This window comes from Taudactylus pleione, unplaced genomic scaffold (genome assembly GCF_031769625.1).
Source record: "Taudactylus pleione unplaced genomic scaffold, aTauple2 ptg000454l, whole genome shotgun sequence".
NCBI classification, from domain to species: Eukaryota; Metazoa; Chordata; class Amphibia; order Anura; family Myobatrachidae; genus Taudactylus; species Taudactylus pleione.
Genome location: NW_028284856.1, coordinates 2,577,866 through 2,592,032, shown reverse-complemented (window position 1 = coordinate 2,592,032; position 14,167 = coordinate 2,577,866). Strand labels below are relative to the sequence as shown.

General features: G+C 36.6%; 7 non-coding genes across 7 annotated transcripts; all 7 read right to left on the bottom strand.

The window, feature by feature from the left end:
* Positions 1 to 192: 192 nt before the first annotated feature.
* Positions 193 to 265, bottom strand: TRNAK-UUU (transfer RNA lysine (anticodon UUU)). Its single transcript has one exon. It is a non-coding gene; the product is annotated as a tRNA-Lys (tRNA).
* Positions 266 to 4,954: 4,689 nt separating this feature from the next.
* TRNAK-UUU (transfer RNA lysine (anticodon UUU)) lies at positions 4,955 to 5,027 on the bottom strand. The gene has a single exon. It is a non-coding gene; the product is annotated as a tRNA-Lys (tRNA).
* A 2,632-nt stretch (positions 5,028 to 7,659) lies between these two features.
* Positions 7,660 to 7,732, bottom strand: TRNAK-UUU (transfer RNA lysine (anticodon UUU)). The gene has a single exon. It is a non-coding gene; the product is annotated as a tRNA-Lys (tRNA).
* Positions 7,733 to 9,691: 1,959 nt separating this feature from the next.
* TRNAK-UUU (transfer RNA lysine (anticodon UUU)) lies at positions 9,692 to 9,764 on the bottom strand. Its single transcript has one exon. It is a non-coding gene; the product is annotated as a tRNA-Lys (tRNA).
* A 1,628-nt stretch (positions 9,765 to 11,392) lies between these two features.
* On the bottom strand, positions 11,393 to 11,465 carry TRNAK-UUU (transfer RNA lysine (anticodon UUU)). Its single transcript has one exon. It is a non-coding gene; the product is annotated as a tRNA-Lys (tRNA).
* A 945-nt stretch (positions 11,466 to 12,410) lies between these two features.
* TRNAK-UUU (transfer RNA lysine (anticodon UUU)) lies at positions 12,411 to 12,483 on the bottom strand. The gene has a single exon. It is a non-coding gene; the product is annotated as a tRNA-Lys (tRNA).
* A 275-nt stretch (positions 12,484 to 12,758) lies between these two features.
* TRNAK-UUU (transfer RNA lysine (anticodon UUU)) lies at positions 12,759 to 12,831 on the bottom strand. Its single transcript has one exon. It is a non-coding gene; the product is annotated as a tRNA-Lys (tRNA).
* Between the last annotated feature and the right edge of the window lie 1,336 nt (positions 12,832 to 14,167).

Here is a 14,167-nt window from a genome sequence, read left to right as displayed (position 1 = left end):
GTGCAATTACTAAAGTAGGAAAATCTCTCTATCACTAAAAGTATGATCTGAAAAGCTTGACATTTAGTGTCTATTGATGAAATACATTTAATTTGCCTCTTGGTTGAAGGTGTAGATTCTTAAACAGTTTGTGATTTTCCCACTCTGCACTATGTTCCATTTCACAAAATGACACATTGCTTAAAAGACACTCACCCGAACAGGGACTTGAACCCTGGACCCTCAGATTAAAAGTCTGATGCTCTACCGACTGAGCTATCCAGGCACTTCTGTGATAGGTTGCAAAAATGCAGAAAGTTCGTAATACAAAAAACAAGTTATTTCAAATGATGACAACTACTAGTTACTGTGCAATTACTAAAGTTGGAAAATCTCTCTATCACTAAAAGTATGAACTGAAAAGCTTGACATTTAGTGTCTCTTGATGAAATACATTTAATTTGTCTCTTGGTTGAAGGTGTACATTCTTAAACAGTTTGTGATTTTCCCACTCTGCACTATGATCCATTTCACAAAAATGACACATTGCTTAAAAGACACTCGCCCGAACAGGGACTTGAAACCTGGACCCTCAGATTAAAGTTCTGATGTTTTACCGACTCCAGGCTCTTCTGGAGTCTGTCGCAAACCTATAGAAAGTTCGTAAAACTAAAACCAAGTAAATTCAAATGGTGACAACTACTGTGCAATTACTAAAGTAGGAAAATCTCTCTATCACTAAAAGTATGATCTGAATAGCTTGACATTTAGTGTCTATTGATGAAATACATTTAATTTGCCTCTTGGTTGAAGGTGTAGATTCTTAAACAGTTTGTGATTTTCCCTCTCTGCACTATGTTCCATTTCACAAAAACTACACATTGCTTAAAAGACACTCACCCGAACAGGGACTTGGACCCTGGACCCTCAGATTAAAGTTCTGATGTTTTACCGACTCCAGGCTATTCTGGAGTCTGTCGCAAACCTACAGAAACTTCGTTATACTAAAAACAAGTAAATTCAAATGGTGACAACTACTGTGCAATTACTAAAGTAGGAAAATCTCTCTATCACTAAAAGTATGATCTGAATAGCTTGACATTTAGTGTCTAATGATGAAATACATTTAATTTGCCTCTTGGTTGAAGGTGTACATTCTTAAACAGTTTGTGATTTTCCCACTCTGCACTATGATCCATTTCACAAAAATGACACATTGCTTAAAAGACACTTGCCCGAACAGGGACTTGAAACCTGGACCCTCAGATTAAAGTTCTGATGTTTTACCGACTCCAGCCTCTTCTGGAGTCAGTCGCAAACCTACAGAAAGTTCGTAATACTAAAAACAAGTAAATTCAAATGGTGACAACTACTGTGCAATTACTAAAGAAGGAAAATCTCTCTATCACTAAAAGTATGATCTGAATAGCTTGACATTTAGTGTCTATTGATGAAATACATTTAATTTGCCTCTTGGTTGAAGGTGTAGATTCTTAAACAGTTTGTGATTTTCCCTCTCTGCACTATGTTCAATTTCACAAAAACGACACATTGCTTAAAAGACACTCGCCTGAACAGGGACTTGAACCCTGGACCCTCAGATTAAAGTTCTGATGTTTTACCGACTCCAGGCACTTCTGGAGTCTGTCGCAAACCTATAGAAAGTTCGTAATACTAAAAACAAGTAAATTCAAATGGTGACAACTACTGTGCAATTACTAAAGTAGGAAAATCTCTCTATCACTAAAAGTATGAACTGAAAAGCTTGACATTTAGTGTCTCTTGATGAAATACATTTAATTTGTCTCTTGGTTGAAGGTGTACATTCTTAAACAGTTTGTGATTTTCCCACTCTGCACTATGATCCATTTCACAAAAATGACACATTGCTTCAAAGACACTCGCCCGAACAGGGACTTGAAACCTGGACCCTCAGATTAAAGTTCTGATGTTTTACCGACTCCAGGCTCTTCTGGAGTCAGTCGTAAACCTACAGAAAGTTCGTAATACTAAAAACAAGTAAATTCAAATGGTGACAACTACTGTGCAATTACTAAAGTAGGAAAATCTCTCTATCACTAAAAGTATGATCTGAATAGCTTGACATTTAGTGTCTATTGATGAAATACATTTAATTTGCCTCTTGGTTGAAGTTGTACATTCTTAAACAGTTTGTGATTTTCCCACTCTGCACTATGTTCCATTTCTCAAAATGACACATTGCTTAAAAGACACTCGCCTGAACAGGGACATGAACCCTGGACCATCAGATTAAAAGTCTGATGCTCTACCGACTGAGCTATCCAGACTCTTCTGTAATAGGTCGCAAAAATGCAGAAAGTTCGTAATACAAAAAACAAGTCATTTCAAATGATGACAACTGCTAGTTACTGTGCAATTACTAAAGTTGGAAAATCTCTCTATCACTAAAAGTATGAACTGAAAAGCTTGACATTTAGTGTCTCTTGATGAAATACATTTAATTTGCCTCTTGGTTGAAGGTGTACATTCTTAAACAGTTTGTGATTTTCCCACTCTGCACTATGTTCCATTTCACAAAATGACACATTGCTTAAAAGACACTCGCCCGAACAGGGACTTGAACCCAGGACCCTCAGATTAAAAGTCTGATGCTCTACCGACTGAGCTATCCAGGAATTTCTGTGATAGGTTGCAAAAATGCAGAAAGTTTGTAATACAAAAAACAAGTTATTTCAAATGATGACAACTACTAGTTACTGTGCAATTACTAAAGTTGGAAAATCTCTCTATCACTAAAAGTATGAACTGAAAAGCTTGACATTTAGTGTCTCTTGATGAAATACATTTAATTTGTCTCTTGGTTGAAGGTGTACATTCTTAAACAGTTTGTGATTTTCCCACTCTGCACTATGATCCATTTCACAAAAATGACACATTGCTTAAAAGACACTCGCCCGAACAGGGACTTGAAACCTGGACCCTCAGATTAAAGTTCTGATGTTTTACCGACTCCAGGCTCTTCTGGAGTCTGTCGCAAACCTATAGAAAGTTCGTCAAACTAAAACCAAGTAAATTCAAATGGTGACAACTACTGTGCAATTACTAAAGTAGGAAAATCTCTCTATCACTAAAAGTATGATCTGAATAGCTTGACATTTAGTGTCTATTGATGAAATACATTTAATTTGCCTCTTGGTTGAAGGTGTAGATTCTTAAACAGTTTGTGATTTTCCCTCTCTGCACTATGTTCCATTTCACAAAAACTACACATTGCTTAAAAGACACTCACCCGAACAGGGACTTGGACCCTGGACCCTCAGATTAAAGTTCTGATGTTTTACCGACTCCAGGCTATTCTGGAGTCTGTCGCAAACCTACAGAATCTTTGTTATACTAAAAACAAGTAAATTCAAATGGTGACAACTACTGTGCAATTACTAAAGTAGGAAAATCTCTCTATCACTAAAAGTATGATCTGAATAGCTTGACATTTAGTGTCTAATGATGAAATACATTTAATTTGCCTCTTGGTTGAAGGTGTACATTCTTAAACAGTTTGTGATTTTCCCACTCTGCACTATGTTCCATTTCACAAAATGACACATTGCTTAAAAGACACTCGCCTGAACAGGGACATGAACCCTGGACCATCAGATTAAAAGTCTGATGCTCTACCAACTGAGCTATCCAGACTCTTCTATAATAGGTCGCAAAAATGCAGAAAGTTTGTAATACAAAAAACAAGTCATTTCAAATGATGACAACTACTAGTTACTGTGCAATTACTAAAGTTGGAAAATCTCTCTATCACTAAAAGTATGAACTGAAAAGCTTGACATTTAGTGTATCTTGATGAAATACATTTAATTTGCCTCTTGGTTGAAGGTGTAGATTCTTAAACAGTTTGTGATTTTCCCTCTCTGCACTATGTTCCATTTCACAAAAACTACACATTGCTTAAAAGACACTCACCCGAACAGGGACTTGGACCCTGGACCCTCAGATTAAAGTTCTGATGTTTTACCGACTCCAGGCTATTCTGGAGTCTGTCGCAAACCTACAGAAACTTCGTAATACAAAAAACAAGTCATTTCAAATGATGACAACTACTAGTTACTGTGCAATTACTAAAGTAGGAAAATCTCTCTATCACTAAAAGTATGAACTGAAAAGCTTGACATTTTGTGTCTCTTGATGAAATACATTTAATTTGCCTCTTGGTTGAAGGTGTACATTCTTAAACAGTTTGTGATTTTCCCACTCTGCACTATGTTCAATTTCACAAAAACGACACATTGCTTAAAAGACACTCGCCTGAACAGGGACTTGAACCCTGGACCCTCAGATTAAAGTTCTAATGTTTTACCCACTCGAGGCACTTCTGGAGTCTGTCGCAAACCTATAGAAAGTTCCTAATACTAAAAACAAGTAAATTCAAATGGTGACAACTACTGTGCAATTACTAAAGTAGGAAAATCTCTCTATCACTAAAAGTATGATCTGAATAGCTTGACATTTAGTGTCTATTGATGAAATACATTTAATTTGCCTCTTGGTTGAAGGTGTACATTCTTAAACAGTTTGTGATTTTCCCACTCTGCACTATGTTCCATTTCTCAAAATGACACATTGCTTAAAAGACACTCGCCTGAACAGGGACATGAACCCTGGACCATCAGATTAAAAGTCTGATGCTCTACCGACTGAGCTATCCAGACTCTTCTGTATTAGGTCGCAAAAATGCAGAAAGTTCGTAATACAAAAAACAAGTCATTTCAAATGATGACAACTACTAGTTACTGTGCAATTACTAAAGTTGGAAAATCTCTCTATCACTAAAAGTATGAACTGAAAAGCTTGACATTTAGTGTCTCTTGATGAAATACATTTAATTTGCCTCTTGGTTGAAGGTGTACATTCTTAAACAGTTTGTGATTTTCCCACTCTGCACTATGTTCCATTTCACAAAATGACACATTGCTTAAAAGACACTCGCCCGAACAGGGACTTGAACCCAGGACCCTCAGATTAAAAGTCTGATGCTCTACCGACTGAGCTATCCAGGCATTTCTGTGACAGGTTGCAAAAATGCTGAAAGTTCGTAATACAAAAAACAAGTTAATTCAAATGATGACAACTACTAGTTACTGTGCAATTACTAAAGTTGGAAAATCTCTCTATCACTAAAAGTATGAACTGAAAAGCTTGACATTTAGTGTCTCTTGATGAAATACATTTAATTTGCCTCTTGGTTGAAGGTGTACATTCTTAAACAGTTTGTGATTTTCCCACTCTGCACTATGTTCCATTTCACAAAATGACACATTGCTTAAAAGACACTCGCCCGAACAGGGACTTGAAACCTGGACCCTCAGATTAAAGTTCTGATGTTTTACCGACTCCAGGCTCTTCTGGAGTCTGTCGCAAACCTATAGAAAGTTCGTAAAACTAAAACCAAGTAAATTCAAATGGTGACAACTACTGTGCAATTACTAAAGTAGGAAAATCTCTCTATCACTAAAAGTATGATCTGAATAGCTTGACATTTAGTGTCTATTGATGAAATACATTTAATTTGCCTCTTGGTTGAAGGTGTAGATTCTTAAACAGTTTGTGATTTTCCCTCTCTGCACTATGTTCCATTTCACAAAAACTACACATTGCTTAAAAGACACTCACCCGAACAGGGACTTGGACCCTGGACCCTCAGATTAAAGTTCTGATGTTTTACCGACTCCAGGCTCTTCTGGAGTCTGTCGCAAACCTACAGAAACTTTGTTATACTAAAAACAAGTAAATTCAAATGGTGACAACTACTGTGCAATTACTAAAGTAGGAAAATCTCTCTATCACTAAAAGTATGATCTGAATAGCTTGACATTTAGTGTGTAATGATGAAATACATTTAATTTGCCTCTTGGTTGAAGGTGTACATTCTTAAACAGTTTGTGATTTTCCCACTCTGCACTATGTTCCATTTCACAAAATGACACATTGCTTAAAAGACACTCGCCTGAACAGGGACCATCAGATTAAAAGTCTGATGCTCTACCAACTGAGCTATCCAGACTCTTCTGTAATAGGTCGCAAAAATGCAAAAAGTTCGTAATACAAAAAACAAGTCATTTCAAATGATGACAACTACTAGTTACTGTGCAATTACTAAAGTTGGAAAATCTCTCTATCACTAAAAGTATGAACTGAAAAGCTTGACATTTAGTGTAACTTGATGAAATACATTTAATTTGCCTCTTGGTTGAAGGTGTAGATTCTTAAACAGTTTGTGATTTTCCCTCTCTGCACTATGTTCCATTTCACAAAAACTACACATTGCTTAAAAGACACTCACCCGAACAGGGACTTGGACCCTGGACCCTCAGATTAAAGTTCTGATGTTTTACCGACTCCAGGCTATTCTGGAGTCTGTCGCAAACCTACAGAAACTTCGTAATACAAAAAACAAGTCATTTCAAATGATGACAACTACTAGTTACTGTGCAATTACTAAAGTAGGAAAATCTCTCTATCACTAAAAGTATGAACTGAAAAGCTTGACATTTAGTGTCTCTTGATGAAATACATTTAATTTGCCTCTTGGTTGAAGGTGTACATTCTTAAACAGTTTGTGATTTTCCCACTCTGCACTATGTTCAATTTCACAAAAACGACACATTGCTTAAAAGACACTCGCCTGAACAGGGACTTGAACCCTGGACCCTCAGATTAAAGTTCTGATGTTTTACCGACTCCAGGCACTTCTGGAGTCTGTCGCAAACCTATAGAAAGTTCGTAATACTAAAAACAAGTAAATTCAAATGGTGACAACTACTGTGCAATTACTAAAGTAGGAAAATCTCTATCACTAAAAGTATGAACTGAAAAGCTTGACATTTAGTGTCTATTGATGAAATACATTTAATTTGCCTCTTGGTTGAAGGTGTAGATTCTTAAACAGTTTGTGATTTTCCCTCTCTGCACTATGTTCCATTTCACAAAAACTACACATTGCTTAAAAGACACTCACCCGAACAGGGACTTTGACCCTGGACCCTCAGATTAAAGTTCTGATGTTTTACCGACTCCAGGCTATTCTGGAGTCTGTCGCAAACCTACAGAAACTTCGTAATACAAAAAACAAGTCATTTCAAATGATGACAACTACTAGTTACTGTGCAATTACTAAAGTAGGAAAATCTCTCTATCACTAAAAGTATGAACTGAAAAGCTTGACATTTAGTGTCTCTTGATGAAATACATTTAATTTGCCTCTTGGTTGAAGGTGTACATTCTTAAACAGTTTGTGATTTTCCCACTCTGCACTATGTTCAATTTCACAAAAACGACACATTGCTTAAAAGACACTCGCCTGAACAGGGACTTGAACCCTGGACCCTCAGATTAAAGTTCTAATGTTTTACCGACTCCAGGCACTTCTGGAGTCTGTCGCAAACTTAAAGAAAGTTCGTAATACTAAAAACAAATAAATTCAAATGGTGACAACTACTGTGCAATTACTAAAGTAGGAAAATCTCTCTATCACTAAAAGTATGAACTGAAAAGCTTGACATTTAGTGTCTATTGATGAAATACATTTAATTTGCCTCTTGGTTGAAGGTGTACATTCTTAAACAGTTTGTGATTTTCTCACTCTGCACTATGTTCCATTTCACAAAAATGACACATTGCTTAAAAGACACTCGCCCGAACAGGGACTTGAACCCTGGACCCTCAGATTAAAAGTCTGATGCTCTACCGACTGAGCTATCCAGGCTCTTCTGAGATAGGTCACAAAAATGCAGAAAGTTCGTAATACAAAAAACAAGTCATTTCAAATGATGACAACTACTAGTTACTGTGCAATTACTAAAGTTGAAAAATCTCTCTATCACTAAAAGTATTATCTGAATAGCTTGACATTTAGTGTCTATTGATGAAATACATTTAATTTGCCTCTTGGTTGAAGGTGTAGATTCTTAAACAGTTTGTGATTTTCCCTCTCTGCACTATGTTCCATTTCACAAAAACTACACATTGCTTAAAAGACACTCACCCGAACAGGGACTTGGACCCTGGACCCTCAGATTAAAGTTCTGATGTTTTACCGACTCCAGGCTATTCTGGAGTCTGTCGCAAACCTACAGAAACTTCGTTATACTAAAAACAAGTAAATTCAAATGGTGACAACTACTGTGCAATTACTAAAGTAGGAAAATCTCTCTATCACTAAAAGTATGATCTGAATAGCTTGACATTTAGTGTCTAATGATGAAATACATTTAATTTGCCTCTTGGTTGAAGGTGTACATTCTTAAACAGTTTGTGATTTTCCCACTCTGCACTATGTTCCATTTCACAAAATGACACATTGCTTAAAAGACACTCGCCTGAACCCTGGACCATCAGATTAAAAGTCTGATGCTCTACCGACTGAGCTATCCAGACTCTTCTGTAATAGGTCGCAAAAATGCAAAAAGTTCGTAATACAAAAAACAAGTCATTTCAAATGATGACAACTACTAGTTACTGTGCAATTACTAAAGTTGGAAAATCTCTCTATCACTAAAAGTATGAACTGAAAAGCTTGACATTTAGTGTATCTTGATGAAATACATTTAATTTGCCTCTTGGTTGAAGGTGTACATTCTTAAACAGTTTGTGATTTTCCCACTCTGCACTATGATCCATTTCACAAAAATGACACATTGCTTAAAAGACACTTGCCCGAACAGGGACTTGAAACCTGGACCCTCAGATTAAAGTTCTGATGTTTTACCGACTCCAGCCTCTTCTGGAGTCAGTCGCAAACCTACAGAAAGTTCGTAATACTAAAAACAAGTAAATTCAAATGGTGACAACTACTGTGCAATTACTAAAGAAGGAAAATCTCTCTATCACTAAAAGTATGATCTGAATAGCTTGACATTTAGTGTCTATTGATGAAATACATTTAATTTGCCTCTTGGTTGAAGGTGTAGATTCTTAAACAGTTTGTGATTTTCCCTCTCTGCACTATGTTCCATTTCACAAAAACTACACATTGCTTAAAAGACACTCACCCGAACAGGGACTTGGACCCTGGACCCTCAAATTAAAGTTCTGATGTTTTACCGACTCCAGGCTATTCTGGAGTCTGTCGCAAACCTACAGAAACTTCGTAATACAAAAAACAAGTCATTTCAAATGATGACAACTACTAATTACTGTGCAATTACTAAAGTTGGAAAATCTCTCTATCACTAAAAGTATGAACTGAATAGCTTGACATTTAGTGTCTCTTGATGAAATACATTTAATTTGCCTCTTGGTTGAAGGTGTACATTCTTAAACAGTTTGTGATTTTCCCACTCTGCACTATGTTCAATTTCACAAAAACGACACATTGCTTAAAAGACACTCACCTGAACAGGGACTTGAACCCTGGACCCTCAGATTAAAGTTCTGATGTTTTACCGACTCCAGGCACTTCTGGAGTCTGTCGCAAATCTATAGAAAGTTCGTAATACTAAAAACAAGTAAATTCCAATGGTGACAACTACTGTGCAATTACTAAAGTAGGAAAATCTCTCTATCACTAAAAGTATGAACTGAAAAGCTTGACATTTAGTGTCTATTGATGAAATACATTTAATTTGCCTCTTGGTTGAAGGTGTACATTCTTAAACAGTTTGTGATTTTCTCACTCTGCACTATGTTCCATTTCACAAAAATGACACATTGCTTAAAAGACACTCGCCTGAACAGGGACTTGAACCCTGGACCCTCAGATTAAAAGTCTGATGCTCTACCGACTGAGCTATCCAGGCTCTTCTGAGGTAGGTCACAAAAATGCAGAAAGTTCGTAATACAAAAAACAAGTCATTTCAAATGATGACAACTACTAGTTACTGTGCAATTACTAAAGTTGAAAAATCTCTCTATCACTAAAAGTATTATCTGAATAGCTTGACATTTAGTGTCTATTGATGAAATACATTTAATTTGCCTCTTGGTTGAAGGTGTAGATTCTTAAACAGTTTGTGATTTTCCCTCTCTGCACTATGCTCCATTTCACAAAAACGACACATTGCTTAAAAGACACTCGTCCGAACAGAGACTTGAACCCTGGACCCTCAGATTAAAGTTCTGTTGTTTTACCGACTCCAGGCTCTTCTGGAGTCTGTCGCAAACCTATAGAAAGTTCGTAATACTAAAAACAAGTAAATTCAAATGGTGACAACTACTGTGCAATTACTAAAGTAGGAAAATCTCTCTATCACTAAAAGTATGAACTGAAAAGCTTGACATTTAGTGTCTCTTGATGAAATACATTTAATTTGCCTCTTGGTTGAAGGTGTACATTCTTAAACAGTTTGTGATTTTCCCACTCTGCACTATGTTCCATTTCACAAAAACGACACATTGCTTAAAAGACACTCGCCCGAACAGGGACTTGAAACCTGGACCCTCAGATTAAAGTTCTGATGTTTTACAGACTCCAGGCTCTTCTGGAGTCTGTCGCAAACCTATAGAAAGTTCGTAAAACTAAAACCAAGTAAATTCAAATGGTGACAACTACTGTGCAATTACTAAAGTAGGAAAATCTCTCTATCACTAAAAGTATGATCTGAATAGCTTGACATTTAGTGTCTATTGATGAAATACATTTAATTTGCCTCTTGGTTGAAGGTGTAGATTCTTAAACAGTTTGTGATTTTCCCTCTCTGCACTATGTTCCATTTCACAAAAACTACACATTGCTTAAAAGACACTCACCCGAACAGGGACTTGGACCCTGGACCCTCAGATTAAAGTTCTGATGTTTTACCGACTCCAGGCTCTTCTGGAGTCTGTCGCAAACCTACAGAAACTTTGTTATACTAAAAACAAGTAAATTCAAATGGTGACAACTACTGTGCAATTACTAAAGTAGGAAAATCTCTCTATCACTAAAAGTATGATCTGAATAGCTTGACATTTAGTGTCTAATGATGAAATACATTTAATTTGCCTCTTGGTTGAAGGTGTACATTCTTAAACAGTTTGTGATTTTCCCACTCTGCACTATGTTCCATTTCACAAAATGACACATTGCTTAAAAGACACTCGCCTGAACAGGGACATGAACCCTGGACCATCAGATTAAAAGTCTGATGCTCTACCAACTGAGCTATCCAGACTCTTCTGTAATAGGTTGCAAAAATGCAGAAAGTTCGTAATACAAAAAACAAGTCATTTCAAATGATGACAACTACTAGTTACTGTGCAATTACTAAAGTTGGAAAATCTCTCTATCACTAAAAGTATGAACTGAAAAGCTTGACATTTAGTGTCTCTTGATGAAATACATTTAATTTGCCTCTTGGTTGAAGGTGTACATTCTTAAACAGTTTGTGATTTTCCCACTCTGCACTATGTTCCATTTCACAAAATGACACATTGCTTAAAAGACACTCGCCCGAACAGGGACTTGAACCCAGGACCCTCAGATTAAAAGTCTGATGCTCTACCGACTGAGCTATCCAGGCATTTCTGTGATAGGTTGCAAAAATGCTGAAAGTTCGTAATACAAAAAACAAGTTATTTCAAATGATGACAACTACTAGTTACTGTGCAATTACTAAAGTTGGAAAATCTCTCTATCACTAAAAGTATGAACTGAAAAGCTTGACATTTAGTGTCTCTTGATGAAATACATTTAATTTGTCTCTTGGTTGAAGGTGTACATTCTTAAACAGTTTGTGATTTTCCCACTCTGCACTATGATCCATTTCACAAAAATGACACATTGCTTAAAAGACACTCGCCCGAACAGGGACTTGAAACCTGGACCCTCAGATTAAAGTTCTGATGTTTTACCGACTCCAGGCTCTTCTGGAGTCTGTCGCAAACCTATAGAAAGTTCGTAAAACTAAAACCAAGTAAATTCAAATGGTGACAACTACTGTGCAATTACTAAAGTAGGAAAATCTCTCTATCACTAAAAGTATGATCTGAATAGCTTGACATTTAGTGTCTATTGATGAAATACATTTAATTTGCCTCTTGGTTGAAGGTGTAGATTCTTAAACAGTTTGTGATTTTCCCTCTCTGCACTATGTTCCATTTCACAAAAACTACACATTGCTTAAAAGACACTCACCCGAACAGGGACTTGGACCCTGGACCCTCAGATTAAAGTTCTGATGTTTTACCGACTCCAGGCTCTTCTGGAGTCTGTCGCAAACCTACAGAAACTTTGTTATACTAAAAACAAGTAAATTCAAATGGTGACAACTACTGTGCAATTACTAAAGTAGGAAAATCTCTCTATCACTAAAAGTATGATCTGAATAGCTTGACATTTAGTGTCTAATGATGAAATACATTTAATTTGCCTCTTGGTTGAAGGTGTACATTCTTAAACAGTTTGTGATTTTCCCACTCTGCACTATGTTCCATTTCACAAAATGACACATTGCTTAAAAGACACTTGCCTGAACAGGGACATGAACCCTGGACCATCAGATTAAAAGTCTGATGCTCTACCAACTGAGCTATCCAGACTCTTCTGTAATAGGTCGCAAAAATGCAGAAAGTTCGTAATACAAAAAACAAGTCATTTCAAATGATGACAACTACTAGTTACTGTGCAATTACTAAAGTTGGAAAATCTCTCTATCACTAAAAGTATGAACTGAAAAGCTTGACATTTAGTGTCTCTTGATGAAATACATTTAATTTGCCTCTTGGTTGAAGGTGTACATTCTTAAACAGTTTGTGATTTTCCCACTCTGCACTATGTTCCATTTCACAAAATGACACATTGCTTAAAAGACACTCGCCCGAACAGGGACTTGAACCCAGGACCCTCAGATTAAAAGTCTGATGCTCTACCGACTGAGCTATCCAGGCATTTCTGTGATAGGTTGCAAAAATGCAGAAAGTTCGTAATACAAAAAACAAGTTATTTCAAATGATGACAACTACTAGTTACTGTGCAATTACTAAAGTTGGAAAATCTCTCTATCACTAAAAGTATGAACTGAAAAGCTTGACATTTAGTGTCTCTTGATGAAATACATTTAATTTGCCTCTTGGTTGAAGGTGTACATTCTTAAACAGTTTGTGATTTTCCCACTCTGCACTATGTTCCATTTCACAAAATGACACATTGCTTAAAAGACACTCGCCCGAACAGGGACTTGAACCCAGGACCCTCAGATTAAAAGTCTGATGCTCTACCGACTGAGCTATCCAGGAATTTCTGTGATAGGTTGCAAAAATGCAGAAAGTTCGTAATACAAAAAACAAGTTATTTCAAATGATGACAACTACTAGTTACTGTGCAATTACTAAAGTTGGAAAATCTCTCTATCACTAAAAGTATGAACTGAAAAGCTTGACATTTAGTGTCTCTTGATGAAATACATTTAATTTGTCTCTTGGTTGAAGGTGTACATTCTTAAACAGTTTGTGATTTTCCCACTCTGCACTATGATCCATTTCACAAAAATGACACATTGCTTAAAAGACACTCGCCCGAACAGGGACTTGAAACCTGGACCCTCAGATTAAAGTTCTGATGTTTTACCGACTCCAGGCTCTTCTGGAGTCTGTCGCAAACCTATAGAAAGTTCGTAAAACTAAAACCAAGTAAATTCAAATGGTGACAACTACTGTGCAATTACTAAAGTAGGAAAATCTCTCTATCACTAAAAGTATGATCTGAATAGCTTGACATTTAGTGTCTATTGATGAAATACATTTAATTTGCCTCTTGGTTGAAGGTGTAGATTCTTAAACAGTTTGTGATTTTCCCTCTCTGCACTATGTTCCATTTCACAAAAACTACACATTGCTTAAAAGACACTCACCCGAACAGGGACTTGGACCCTGGACCCTCAGATTAAAGTTCTGATGTTTTACCGACTCCAGGCTCTTCTGGAGTCTGTCGCAAACCTACAGAAACTTTGTTATACTAAAAACAAGTAAATTCAAATGGTGACAACTACTGTGCAATTACTAAAGTAGGAAAATCTCTCTATCACTAAAAGTATGATCTGAATAGCTTGACATTTAGTGTCTAATGATGAAATACATTTAATTTGCCTCTTGGTTGAAGGTGTACATTCTTAAACAGTTTGTGATTTTCCCACTCTGCACTATGTTCCATTTCACAAAATGACACATTGCTTAAAAGACACTCGCCTGAACAGGGACCATCAGATTAAAAGTCTGATGCTCTACC